The sequence below is a fragment of the Aegilops tauschii genome, chromosome 6 (assembly GCF_002575655.3).
Source record: "Aegilops tauschii subsp. strangulata cultivar AL8/78 chromosome 6, Aet v6.0, whole genome shotgun sequence".
Classification (NCBI taxonomy): domain Eukaryota; kingdom Viridiplantae; phylum Streptophyta; class Magnoliopsida; order Poales; family Poaceae; genus Aegilops; species Aegilops tauschii.
Genome location: NC_053040.3, coordinates 48,077,619 through 48,091,524, shown reverse-complemented (window position 1 = coordinate 48,091,524; position 13,906 = coordinate 48,077,619). Strand labels below are relative to the sequence as shown.

Sequence of the window (13,906 nt, the reverse complement as noted above, 5' to 3'; positions counted from 1 at the left end):
GGAGCGGCGAGGAAATAGACGAGCTGTTGAAAAATTGGAAAGACTGCCCACTGCCGGGAAAGAAGCAAAAGGCGCCAAAGCCGGGAAAGAAGCGAAAGGCGCCAGAGCCGCTGCTGAAGGTATGGAAAACGAGGTCTGTTTTCTGGGACTTGCCGTACTGGAAGATCCACCGTGTGCCTCACAGCCTTGATGTCATGCATATCACGAAGAACGTGTGCGAGAGTCTGCTTGGTACCCTGCTCAACATGCCAGAGAGGACCAAAGATGGGCCGAAAGCAAGGGCAGACTTGAAATCAATGGGCATCAGGCAGGTGCTTCACGCTATATATGATGATGATGATGATGATGAGGCGAAGCAGGACACGGAAAGTCGTCGCAAAGGCAAAAAGGCCAAGAAGACCGGAAATGACTACCCTCCCGCGTGCTTCACTCTAAGTCAGGAGGAGATCGAGCAGTTTTTCACCTGCCTCGTAGGAGTAAAACTTCCTTACGGTTACGCGGGGAAGATAAGCAGATACCTAGACCTAGCGAAGCTGAAGTTCAGCGGGATGAAGTCTCACGACTGTCACGTGCTGATGACGCAGATACTTCCAGTTGCAATCCGTGGGATCATGGACGCGCACGTCCGTGAAACGCTATTTGGCCTATGCAACTTTTTCGACGTCATCTCTCGGAAGTCTGTTGGCGTGAGGCAACTCAGAAGGCTACATGAAGAGATCGTGGTGATACTATGCGAGCTTGAGATGTACTTCCCGCCCGCATTCTTTGACGTTATGGTGCATCTGCTGGTCCATATCGTGGACGATATCATCCAACTCGGGCCGACGTTCCTGCACAGCATGATGCCGTTCGAAAGGATGAATGGTGTCATCAAAGGATACGTTCGCAACATGTCACGTCCAGAGGGAAGCATAGCCAGGGGCTTTCTGACCGAAGAGTGCATCTCCTATTGCACGAATTATCTAGGCATCGAGAACCCCGTTGGTCTGCCCGTCAACAGGCACCTCGGCAGGCTCGCTGGATGGGGTCACCGTGAGGGTCGCCGCGAAATGCATGTCGACTTCGAGGGTCGACTCGCCGACTTTGAAAGAGCAAATCTAGTCGCGCTACAACACATAGACGTGGTCGATCCTTGGGTGGTAGAGCACAAAACCTTTATTAAGAAGACGTACAATGACCGAGGCCAACAGAGGACGGGCGGAGATATACTCAAAGAGCACAACTCATGTTTGCTGTGTTGGTTCAAGCAGAAGCTTCTGTCGTACCCTTTACATGAGGATTCATCCACGGAAGAACAACTCATATTCGCCTTGTCACAGGGCGCCGAGCACAACCTGATGACCTATGAGGCGTACGATATCAACGGCTACACATTCTACACCGAGGCCAAGGACATGAAGAGCGATGGTTATCAGAACTCCGGGGTAACGATGGAATCCTACACCGGTAACGACAAGGACAGATACTACGGAAGGATCGAGGAGATCTGGGAGCTGAGCTACGCTGGAGAGAAGGTCCCGATGTTCCGTGTCAGATGGGCCAAGAGCGTCCTAAAAGAAGACCGGTATTTCACCACCATGGTTATACCCGAAGCCAAATCTAAGACCGCAGGCGCAAACGTCACCGCGAAAAATGAGCCATGGGTACTGGCTTCCCAAGTGGACCAATGCTTCTTCATTACCGACCCGTCAAAGCCCAGTCGTGTTGTCATGAGGAGAGGCAAAAGGAAGATCATCGGAATGGATGGAGTAGCCAATGAGCAAGACTTCGACAAGTACGGCGACCCGAGAATCGAACATGACGACGATGATGAAGTAGCAGCATACACCACAAGAAGAAGCAGGACCACCCTACCTAAAGGACGTCCGTTCCACAGAAGAACTCCATTTGCGAAAAAGAAGGGCAAGAAGATTGTGAACAGATAGCTAGCTAAGATCGATTGTATTTAAATCGTAGCCTTCATTTCTCGATTGTATTTCATGGGCACTTTTTGAACTATCATGAATATTTTTAAATTTCATGGACACTCGATCTCGATCCCCCTCCATCTCGATCGCTAGCTATCCCACCTCGCCAGATCTGGCCCCCCTCGCCGCCGAGCACCCCCCGGTCCACCGCCCCCCCCCCCCCCCCCGCGCACCCTCCCCCGCTCCACCGGCATTACTGTTTGATGATATTTTAAAAAAAAATATTACTCTCTTATAAAAAAATATTACTGTTCTGATTTAAACAAGTTTGAACATATTTAAACACAAATAAATATCAAACAACATTTTAAATGCATAAAAAAATTGTGGAGCCTGGGAATCGAACCGAGGACCTCCTAGTGTGAGAACTGGCTGCTGACCAGTCGAGCTAGTAGAGGGAACTTGGTGTGGATCAGGTAAGGTGGAAGATAACCTGTTGGCTCGAGCAGAAATCAAAAAAAATACTAATGGCGCACCAGGGTGAGGTGCGCCATTAGTATGGATGTACTTATGGCGCACCAGGGTGAGGTGCGCCATTAGTATGGATGTACCTGTTGGATAACCTATCCCCTCTCTCTCCCTCGCCCTCGCCCTCGATCCCCTTCCCCTCTCCTCTCCCGACGCCGCCGCCCCGCCGCCTCGACGCCGCCCCGTCGTCCTCGTCTCCGCCCCGACGCCCCGACGCCGCGACGCCGCCCTCTCCTCTCCCGACGCCACCGCCCCGCCGCCCCGTCGTCCTCGTCTCCTCGGCGCCGCTCTCCTCGTCTCCTTGGAGCACCACCACCACCCGGACCTCGTCGCCTCCCGGACCTCGTCGCACCACCACCAACATCCACAGCGTCGACGTCTTCGTCCCCGACGATGCCCCCATCTTCTACGCCCGCAGGTACCCCATCCAAATCACCCCCGCCTCCATTTCCCACCTCTCCCTCTCTGCTCCTAATACAACAATCTGTCTCTGAACTTCGCTTTTGGACTCCTGAGTACATTTTGTTTGGGAACTGCATACTATGTTTGATTTAAATGGAGCTCCCATGCGTAGAACACCTCTTGGAGTATCAACTTAGCTCTAGAATCAACCATATTTTTTCTGACACGTACAGCAGGGATACTCCCTGATCCCAACATAAATTTTGTTCATGTAAGTAAAGCCAGCATACTACTGTTCAGTTGTGTAATTGCATATGTATCGAAGCACTAGGGGGTAAACCAAGAAGGTAGATAGCACAAAATTCTTCACTAGGACAGTGACAACAGTGACTTTCTGTTATCCCTACTGTTCCCTTGGTAAAACGTATAGGATGTACTTCTCACGATCAGGACTGCAGCTAAGATGAACATGCAATCTCTCTTTTCTTTTAATTTTCAGAACATTTACAGTCTTGCTCACTACTCTGATTCTTCTTTATCAGTGGATGCAAAGTCAAAAACAAGAGCTTTTAGGACTTCATGTTTTGAAACCAGTTAAATCATATAGTTTCTGTTATTTTTTCTCATGCTCCTGTTCTCTGAACATATTAGCTGGAAGCATCACATAGTTTGTTAGCTTTTTACAGACAAGTGTGCTTTGATTTTTGTTTAAGATTGCAGCTATCTTCATGTTGTTTGTTCCATAAATATTCTTATATACCATCAAAATAACTTCTGTTAATTATGTTCAGTACTGATGAATTTTTCATTGACTATTTTGAACACTGTCATTCTCAAGTTAAGTTTGTACTCTGTAACCTCATAAAGAGCAATATATTTGTTTGGCTGTCTTCTGTTAACAATATTTACCCCGGTTCTTTCATGTGCAATTTGTAATCATCTATCTAACCATGTTTTCCATTAGAAGTTAGAACGTGTCTGTTTGTCTATTCTAAAACTAAGGTGTAGCATCGAAGAGCTTGTCTTCATTTAGTATGCTTCAGTTTATCTATTGTGGATTACTCTCTCCATTCCAAATTAATTGAAGTTCTAGCTTTGTCCTTATTCAAATTTGACCAAGTCCATAAGAAAAATATATCAAGACCTACAAATATAGCTAGGGCAATTTTGTTTAGGTATAAAAAACAGTAGCTACAATTTGTAAAAAGCATGAGCAACTGAAAAATCATCCTGAAATATAGCTAGGACAAACTTCAGTCTTTTTTTTGTTTGTAACAGAAACTACAGTAGTAAATATTTCCTGAAGTAAATATTTTCAGTCATTACAAATATGATACTGCTTGGAGATGATACTGCTTGGAGATGCATATATTGTTTCACCTCTTCACATGCCAATGTATTTTCCATGTTGTGATGGAGGCCTTTTTTGCCTTGTCCACCCGAGAGGCCCTTGAGTTTGCCGGAATGTCGATTAACTTCCGTTCCGGCAAATTCGGGTACTCCATATGTCCTATTTTCAGCAAAGGTCATGCTGAAATTTTCCGTGAATTTTAGCATGACTTTGCTAAAAATAGGACATATGGGGTACTTGTGACTAATGCATGGGCCGGGGTATCTTAGTAGTTAATTAAGTAGGATCAAGTGCCCCGGCGTACTTGTGACTAATGCATGGCTTTTAGGGTGCCTCGGTGTCGATAAAAACCGAAATGATGAAAGCTTAGGCTTTTAGGGTGCCTCGGCGTCGAAAAACCCTCAATGATAAAAGCTTAGCTTTTAGGATGCCTCGGTGTCGACAAACCCTAAATGATGAGACCATGATCTTGTTCCTTGACAATAACCAACTTTTTGACCAAACTTTGTTCCTATTTAGAGAGAAACATGGCCAACAACGATGAGGCCGGGGGTTCGGGCGTCGACAAGCCATTCTGGAAGCTGTCCCAGGAGATGGAGGAACAACCTCACTTGTATGAGGACGCCGCCTTCCCCACCGATCCTGAGACCACTGATGGTACCGCCGAGGATGACCCCACTGATGCCACCACTGATGGTGCTGCCGAGGATGCCACCACTGATGGTGCCGCCGAGGATGCCACCACTGATGATGGCGGCGCACGCACAGATGGCAGCCAACCGAAGAGGCAACGGAAGGACCGGCGCCCGACCGTGCTCCGCACCCTCAAGGAGGAAGTTACTGAAGTGGACTCCGACGGGAATCCAACGGCGCCCGAACGAATAGTCAAGGGGTACTCGCTTCAGCTCGGGTGCATTCTCCGGAGCACCGTCTCGATCAACACCGAGAACCTGAGGCATCCTGACCGAGGGAATTTGCGCAACCTCCTCTTCACGAAGCTGCACGAACGATACAAGTTCCCCGCTGAATTTGAAAACACAAGCCTCAAAGGGAATAAAGCGAACAATGCTGCCCTCACGAAGATGAGCAAGGCCCTGTCTACTTGGGAAAGCAATGTGAAGAGAATGATCGAGAAAGGTGAGAGTTATGAGAAGATCAAGGAGAAAAATCCTTCGATCACCGAAGATGACTACAACGACTTCAAGATCAATTGCTCGAGCGCCGCACACTCCGAATCAAGTAAGTGGGGGAAAGAAATGCGGGAGCTGAACTTAGGGGAACACACACTCGGTCCCGGCGGTTACAGAGTGGCGGAGCCTATATGGGACAAGGAGGAGGCGGACCGTGTCGAGCAAGGCCTACCGCCCCTCTTCGATAAATACGGTGACAAGCAGACCAGGAACTTTGTCAGGGCCCGGTACAAGAAGGACCCGAAAACAAAGGAGCTTACCACGGATCCGAAGACCAGGGCGCTTGAGCTTGTTCTGGTAAGGAATACACCCCCTCGTAATTAGCTCCATATGGTTGCATTCTAATTAATGAAGCCAAATTTCTAAATGGTTCACATTCCTTCCGCAGGCGACTGAAAGCAGTAGCGCGGGGTCGACTAAGAGCAACCCTTGGGACACCACTCTAAATAGGGCGTTGAATGTAATGAAGAACAAGGATAAGCTCAGTAAGCCGACGTCAGCTGGTCGTGTGGCCGGCAAAGGCTTGTCGACAAAATGGTCATCATACTATGACACTGCTGGGCGAAAGGAGAAAAAGACCAGCTCGGAAAGCCAGGCGCGCGAGGTTCAAGAACTCAGGGCACAGGTGGCGCGGATTCCGGAGATTGTCCAAGAGCAAGTGCAACAACAACTCGGAGCGACGATCACCGCCATTGTGCCTACCTTGATCCAGGGGATTAGTGCGTGGATTGCGAGCGGCCAATAGGGGCCGCCCCCGATTCCTAGCTTCACGGCCAGCAACTCGTAGAACGCGATGGCGGGCCATTGGTGTCTCCGGCGGATCCGGCATTGGTGTCTCCGACGCCGGCACGGGAGCTTAATGCACCCGGGTGTACGCCGGCCGGCACCTCTGCAGCAAGCGGCCCCTCCGTCAACTGCACCCCCGCCGTTGGCGGTGCCTCGACATTAGCCGAGCTCGACGCCATCATCACGGTAACTAATTAAACCTCTCTTGGCCGAGGACTTCATCTCCTTGCCTTTGACTGGGCATCCCTAACGCCCTACATGTTTTCGCAGGGCGCCGCCGACGTTCCGTGCACTCTCCTGCACTTCATGAACAACGAGTTGGTCGATGTCGCCAAGGGCAAAATCGTTCAACCGGGCAACCCCTTGTTCCACGGTACCCAGATGCCACCCAACTTGTTTAGGGTTCGACTGGTTCGGGTGCTGCCAGGCTGCGACGAGGTGTTACCTCCGATTCGACCCATCGGGGCCGACGATGATGACGTGATGAACCTCAGCGCCTGCCTGAGCTGGCCCCTGCTTTGGCCGAAGAGCCAGATTCGTTTGGGGGCGGGGGACACCACCCCAAAGACAACACCGCCAGTCGTGCCGGCGCCAAGTCGGCCCCATGGCAAGACCGCCGCAACGGTGCCGGACATCCCTATGCCACTGGATCCAAACATGCATATGGCACAGGATCAGAACGACGACGACGATGATACATTTGCCAACGTCGATCAGTACTTTGCCGATCATGGGGACGGTGGCGACTTCATGGGGCCTCCTTCTCAAGAACCCAACCCAACAAAAGACGTGTGCGATCTAGCTGGTACCGCGGAGAAGCCAAGTTGCAACAGGCGTCGTCTGCAGTTCAGCTCTCAGGAGACGCCTCCAGCTGCCGACTTCACCGAGCCTCAGATAGGCGAGGTGCGAAATATGATCAGCCCCAACACACTCAAGAAGGCGGTCTGTGAGCAGAACTCGGTCCCATTACAGGAGATCAAGAAGAAGGCACGCAAAAAGAAAGACTAACAAGGGTGCGGGCCAGCCGGCACCGAGTACGATCCATGCTCAGGACGGGCCACCTTCAACTGCGGATATCTCGAGGAGGGTGCATGTGGCGGGTAGGCCGATGCTACCGAGAAATATGCTCGATGCTGCAACCGGTGCTATGCGGAGTCTGCATGACAGTGTTCTTTCTTTGGAGAAGCGGCGTCTCCGAGAGAAGGATGTGGCATACCCGGTTTTCGCGGCCAAGGTGCCAGAGGGCAAGGGCTTTGTGGATAACTCCATCGGGGGTACGATCGTCCTGCGGTTTGATGACATCCACGCTATGTTGAACCTTCATCCGCTGCACTACACCTTCGTTCGGCTATTTTCGCTGAGTATGGAGATGCGGATCATTTGCGACAAGACCCCGGACATCGTGATAATCGACCCCTTCTACATGCGTGCCAAGATCTTGGGCAGCGCTGGGGACCGGCAAGTCGCGAGTTCTTACCTCGAAGGCGTCATTCTGGCAAACCAAGATAAGGACAACTTCCTCGTGCCTTACTTTCCCGAGTAAGTCCTCCCCTCAACCGCCCCGTAACATATGAATTCTTAGATTTCGATCGTTTTACTTTTAACATTCCGTGTTTTCTGCAGTGACACACATTGCACGCTCATCCTCCTAAGCCCCAAATATTCCATGGCCACGTATTTCGACCCGGACCGTCAGTCGAACGTAGACTACACAAATGTCAAGAAGGTTCTTGATGATGTTCTCCCCGGCTACGTCAAATCTGGAGGCACCTTCACCAGGCCTATTCGTAAGTACGGCAAGCACGTGTTCTCCCACAATACGACGTTCTGCTGCATCAAGCAGCCGCCTGGCGGTCAGAAGGGTGCCTACTACGCCATCCATCACATGCGGGGGATCGTACGGGACCATCATCAACTACTGCTACCGAGTAGACTCAAAGATTGGGCCGCGAGCGTGTCGGCAATCCAGGACGCGGACATCAGACAAGAATTCTTTCGCATCCAGTCAGAGTTTGCGGAAATCATCCATCAAGATGTCCTTCGTACCTCGGGGCAGTTCTACCTCAGAAATCAACCGTCCAACAGTGACATCGACACAATCCTACAAATGCAGGCTGACAACGCCCGTTGTTTCATGACTCCCACGATATACGGCGGCTTCATCCACGCTCCGGTCCCTTGTCGAGTCGAAAGCAGTGATGCTGTGTCTAGTTTTGAAACATCGATTGGCTCATGTTGTAATTAAACTTTAATGAACTTGTAGTATGTCTCTTTGGTTTCGAGAGTCCTTCAACTTAGATGTAATCGATGCTATTAATGTCTTGCTTTTCTCTTCCGATCGTTCTGTTGCATACTTATATATTGCTTATGTATTGTCTGTGAATTGGTACTAACGTTTCGTTTGGCTACTGCATAGCGATGCCGTGGTATGTCGTGTACAAGGGTAAGGTTCCCGGAGTCTACGACGACTGGGAGGAGTGTCGGAGACAGGTTCACCGATTCAGCGGTAACAGTTACAAAGGGTACGCCACTAGGGCCGAGGCCGAATCTAGATACGCCCGCTATCTAGCGGGAGAGGGGAGGGAGCGTTGGAGGAACCGGATGAAGACGAGTTTCATCGTGATAACCGCAACTCTCTTCTATGTGATGGTAGTTTAGATGATCGATATCGACTTGTAATGTGAAGACAAACTCGCGGTCTCGAGACTTGTAATATAATGTTCTATCTTTGTTCGGTCTTTTCAATTCGGAGACTAATATGATGAATTGTATTCGGAGACTAAAATGATGAATTGTATTCAGAGACTAATCTTCTATTGTATTCGATGAATCTGTTAATGATGTGTGCTGTCTATATTTTGTCCAATTATACATTTTGTAGCCTGTGCAAAAAACAGAAAATAAAAAAATAAAAAAAACCTAATATTCATACTAATGGCGCATCACATCATAGTGCGCCATTAGTATGCCAGAGGATACTAATGGCGCATCACTAAACAGTGCGCCATTAGTATGCCGAAGTTACTAATGGCGCATCCAGTTGTTGTGCGCCATTAGTATGCCAAAGCACCTGGGTATAGATGGCCCCCTGGGAGGCATACTAATGGCGCACTGTTGTATATACTAATGACGCATCTGAGGTGCGCCATTAGTATACCAGATACTAATGGCGCACCAGTGGTGCGCCATTAGTAAAATATACTAATGGCGTGCTACTAATGGCGCACCACTAATGCGCCATTAATGGCCAAATTAGGTACGCCATTAGTAGGCCTTTTCCTAGTAGTGATGGTGGTGTTCTACGTTGTCACTACTTGATTCCATCCCGATTCTATCAGTATGTGACAAGACGTAGCACCGATTAGCTTCAAGTTACAAGGCTGGCAAATCATCCATGTGCCGTATACAGTATGTGCTCGACGAGTTTTGTGTGCCATGTATTTCCTAGGACAGTGTGTCATCGGCTACATTTCGATGTGGCGGAGCACTCTGAAATCGTGCAATTTCTGAAGGCAAGGCCTCAGTTGGAGTTGGGTGGTCTGTTTCGTCAGGCCTCATTCTATCACTTTGATGAGAGGGCGAAGGTGGAAAGTTAGAGTGGAGACAAAGTGTTCCCTTCCCGACATCTACTATTCTCAAACTGGCCTTTATTTTTATTTTCCTTTTCCTCAATGTAACAACTGGAGGATAAGATGTTGAACCTCCGGTCACTCTAAAATCAGAACCACAGAGAGAACACACCCATTCAGGGGTCATACCTTTTATTTCTTGTGCTGCATCTGCTGACAATTTGTATATGAGTGAAAGGTGTTGAATGACTCATGAAGGGTGGAAAGAATGTGCTCTATCAGTTTGCGGTCCTATATAAATTGTTGGTTGCGTGGGGCGTAGTTGTTGAAAACATTTATCTCGAATCAATTGCACATGATATCTTTGTACGTAAAGGTCTTCACAATTGACGGCAACCTTCAATATGTATGATTTAGTGAAAGAGATAGATGTACCATTAGTCACACGACTCTCGCAAGATGAGTACTTGTTCACACGTCTTCTGAGTTCTGAAATGTGGCACAAAGTGTTTCTTCCTAAACACCTCCGGAGTAAAAAAAAAGTTCAAGAAACTTAAAGCAAAGGCAGTCAACGATGTGGACGCGAAATCCATGCTATTATTGCTATTTATGCAGGTGCAGTTCAACAAGCAGGAGCTGCCTCGTTAAATACTGAAGCAGTTCAACATTCATTAACCAGAACAGGCTTTCAAAAGACTGAGCCCCGTACAGGTGTGGAACATATGCAGGAAACCCCTTATACAACGGAATAAATACAAAGGGGTACATGACTTATATTATAACTATAACAAGAACCACAATGTTGCATCATGGAACACAAGCAAAAATAGCGGCGGAACCAACTGATTGATGCAACACACAAGATAACCAAGCGCACGCACGCTTGCGCACACACAAATATGCAAGCAGGATGAGTTCACATGTGAGCCTGCTTAGAAATCAGCAAATTACAGGAACCACAAGTACAGTACTGATTTTGGGAGCACGTCAATGTGCATTCAACCTTCATGCCAGTTCACGGGTGCCCATGGAAATCAGACGATAGACGGAAGTTGACGGATAGAGCATCTAATCCCTACAAGTGCGCTTCACAGCTGACCGGTGCATGCTAGTCAATCTCCAGCCCGAGCATACAAAATAGAAGAGCCTACACCCAACAACACATTTCTTCATTTCAGTCGCCAGAATGTAACCTGCGGAGCAAGCAATATCATCATTCAAATGATTTCACATCATTCTTCAAAGAAAATATATTGGGGTTATTCTCATAAATATGTATGACACAAAACAGTAAACATTAGCCTCAACATTGGTGAATTTGTGTCAGAAGCCTCATCTTAGCATCATTATTTTATTAGACAAAACCAACAGTTAAATCATTTTTATGTACTCCGTATTACTTATTTTCACGGATTCGCATGAAATTGTTTCATATTTATTTGTGCAGTCACATGGCAATGATGATCAATACAGAAACAGAACATGCAACATTTCCATGCAGACCACCAGAGTAAAAAGAAAGTTTAAGAATCTTAAAGCAAAGGCAGTCGGTGATTTGTAGAGGCAAAATCCATGCTAATGTTGCTTTGGCTTTGATTTACCCATGCCTGTCCTGATCATCTCAAAGAAAGTAAAATAGAACTGAAACAGCTATTTATGCAGGTGCAGTTCAACAAGCAGGAGCTGCCTCATTAAATACTGAAACGGTTCAACATTCATTAATCAGAACAAACTTTCAACAGACTGAGCTCAGAACCAGATGGAAATTCCATGCACACACATACGCACAATGGTGCATCATGGAACATAAGCAAAAATGGTGTCGAAACCTAACTGCCTGGTGCAACAATATAACCAAAAGCACACTTGCGCACACACCAATATGCAAGCGGGATGAGTTCACATATGAACTTGCTAAACATGTTTGCTTGGAAAGCAGCAAATTAAAGGAACCACAACTTAAGTACCGATTTTCAGAGCACACTAATGTACCTTGAGTCAATCTCCGCCTCGAACAAACAAAATAGAAGAGCCTACACCCAACAACACATTTCTTCATTTCAGTCACCATGATGTAACCTGCGGGGCAAGCAATATCATCAGTCGAACAATTTTGCAACATTCTTCAAGGAGAAGCTATTGGAGCTATTCTCATAAATAGGTATGACTCAAAACAGTAAACATTAGCTTCACCATTGCTGAATTTGTGTCAGAAGCCCCAAAGGCGAATCATCTTAGCATCATTACTTTATTAGAAAAAACCAGCACTTAAATTATTTTAAATCATTTTTACGTACTCTGTATTACTTATTTTCACGGATTCGCATGAAATTATTTCATCTTTATTTGTGCAGTCACATGACAACGCTGATCAATACAGAAACAGAACATGAACATTTCCTGGTTTGACAAGTTTTCCCAGTAGCATGAAACATTAACTTTGTGGGTTACAAATTAGGACAGTAAAGCACCATAATTCATAAATACAAACAGATAAGCTTGCCATTTGCAACTTTATAGGAGAGAAGAGAATCCCCAGCCAATAGTATAAAAACTACAGTACTATGAGAAGAGCCTTACCGCTTAATTTGTAGTTCATAGACTCGGTTTGGACAATGATGGTGGGAAGCCAAAGTATGAGTGAACAACATTGGGACGATCAAAGTGTGTTGTTGCCCTGCAGACCTCCTTAAGTTCTGAAGTCTTGACATCCAGAGAATAAAAATCAACATTGTTATGCTGGGGCAACAACCCATATGAACTACCAACAAACTGAGTTCCTCGAAGGAATAAGAATCCCTCGGTCGCACCCATAGTAAAATAGAGAGATCTGGGAGGCAACGCTATGACATTTTTTAGCTTCCACTCGTTGGATGATTCGCCGTTGTTTTGCTGAGTGGTATGAATGTATGATGCAGCGAGGTAGAACGGTAATCGCCGACGGGAGTAAACATCTCAAGCGCTCCTTCTGTACCACCAGCAGTGATCGACCAGCATGGGCCCTGGCCAAGCTGATTTAGAAGCTGGATATTGTAACCTGTGAGAATGTTCAGTGTGGAAAACTCCATTGTGCGTGTGTCCAGCACGAGAAGCTTGTCTTCCCAAAGAGCTCCCCAGTAGAAGCAGCCACGCAAGTAGCTGAAGCTGGAAAAGGCTTTCCAAGTGGGCTCAGCTGTGCCCAAAGAGCTCCAGCTGGGAGATGCAGCTACACACCATTGTCCAGTGACCGAATTGAAGACAAATGTGACCAACTTGCTGTTGTAGCACGCCGTGCAGATCACGGAGAACGAGGTCTCATCCTCGTCCTCGGCAGCGGGACCGAGCATGGGCCCGAATTCGACAAGGCGCTCTTACTGGACGGCCATTTCCTCAGGTATGGATGGGAGCAGCACGTACCTCCGTGACACGGGATCGCACACCGCGAGGTTTGGGAAGGCTGCAGCACCCATGTCGAACATGTAGCTGCGCTCGAGGAGGACGCGGCCGTCGCGGATGTCGCGGTGGTACCAGGGGCTGAGCAACTCCTGGTTGGTCTGGGGCACGGGAACGAAGGAGTAGGAGAAATCCGCGCCGTCGGCGAGGGCACGGGATGGCGGGGCGGAGGGATGAGGTTCTTGGGCGGGGTGGAAGGCGCGTCTGTCGACAGCGATTTCCAGGAGTGGCGGCGGATGGAGAGCACGGAGGCGGCGGAGGAAGGGGCGGTCGGTGATGATGCGGCGGAAACGGGGACTGACGGTGGAGGCGCGGGCGAGCGCGGCCGGCGTGGGCAGGCGAATGAAGATCTCCTCCAGGATCTCGTCGGCGAGGTGCCGCGCCGGCTGGGCCATGGCGGGCGACCGGCCGATCGACGGCCGCCGGGGTGGAGAGGAATGGGGATTAGGGTTGGGGCAGCGAGCGCGGTATGGTCTGGTCTGTGCCAAGCAAGCGAGCTAATGCAAAGGAAAAATGAAAAAGTGTTTTAATGGTCTGGTCTGTCTGGATAATTTCATTGTGAGTCGTCGGACTACGAATTCAACTTAGCAAAGGAGAAGATTTTCACCGATTCGCCTTGCCCTTGCCCTCCCCCTTTCATCTTCGGGGATGACAGTAGTACATAATGAAGACGGCATATGTGTCATCGTTCGAGGGGTCATCGGAGTCAGAGGAGGAGTCGAAGGAACGAAGCGTCGGGCG

General features: G+C 48.4%; 1 long non-coding RNA gene across 1 annotated transcript; it reads right to left on the bottom strand.

The window, feature by feature from the left end:
- Window positions 1-10,597: 10,597 nt before the first annotated feature.
- Window positions 10,598-13,671, bottom strand: LOC109750424 (uncharacterized). The gene is made up of 3 exons (XR_005759257.3): window positions 12,314-13,671; window positions 11,726-11,812; window positions 10,598-10,926 (listed from the first exon to the last, which is right to left on the bottom strand). It is a non-coding gene; the product is annotated as an uncharacterized lncRNA (long non-coding RNA).
- Between the last annotated feature and the right edge of the window lie 235 nt (window positions 13,672-13,906).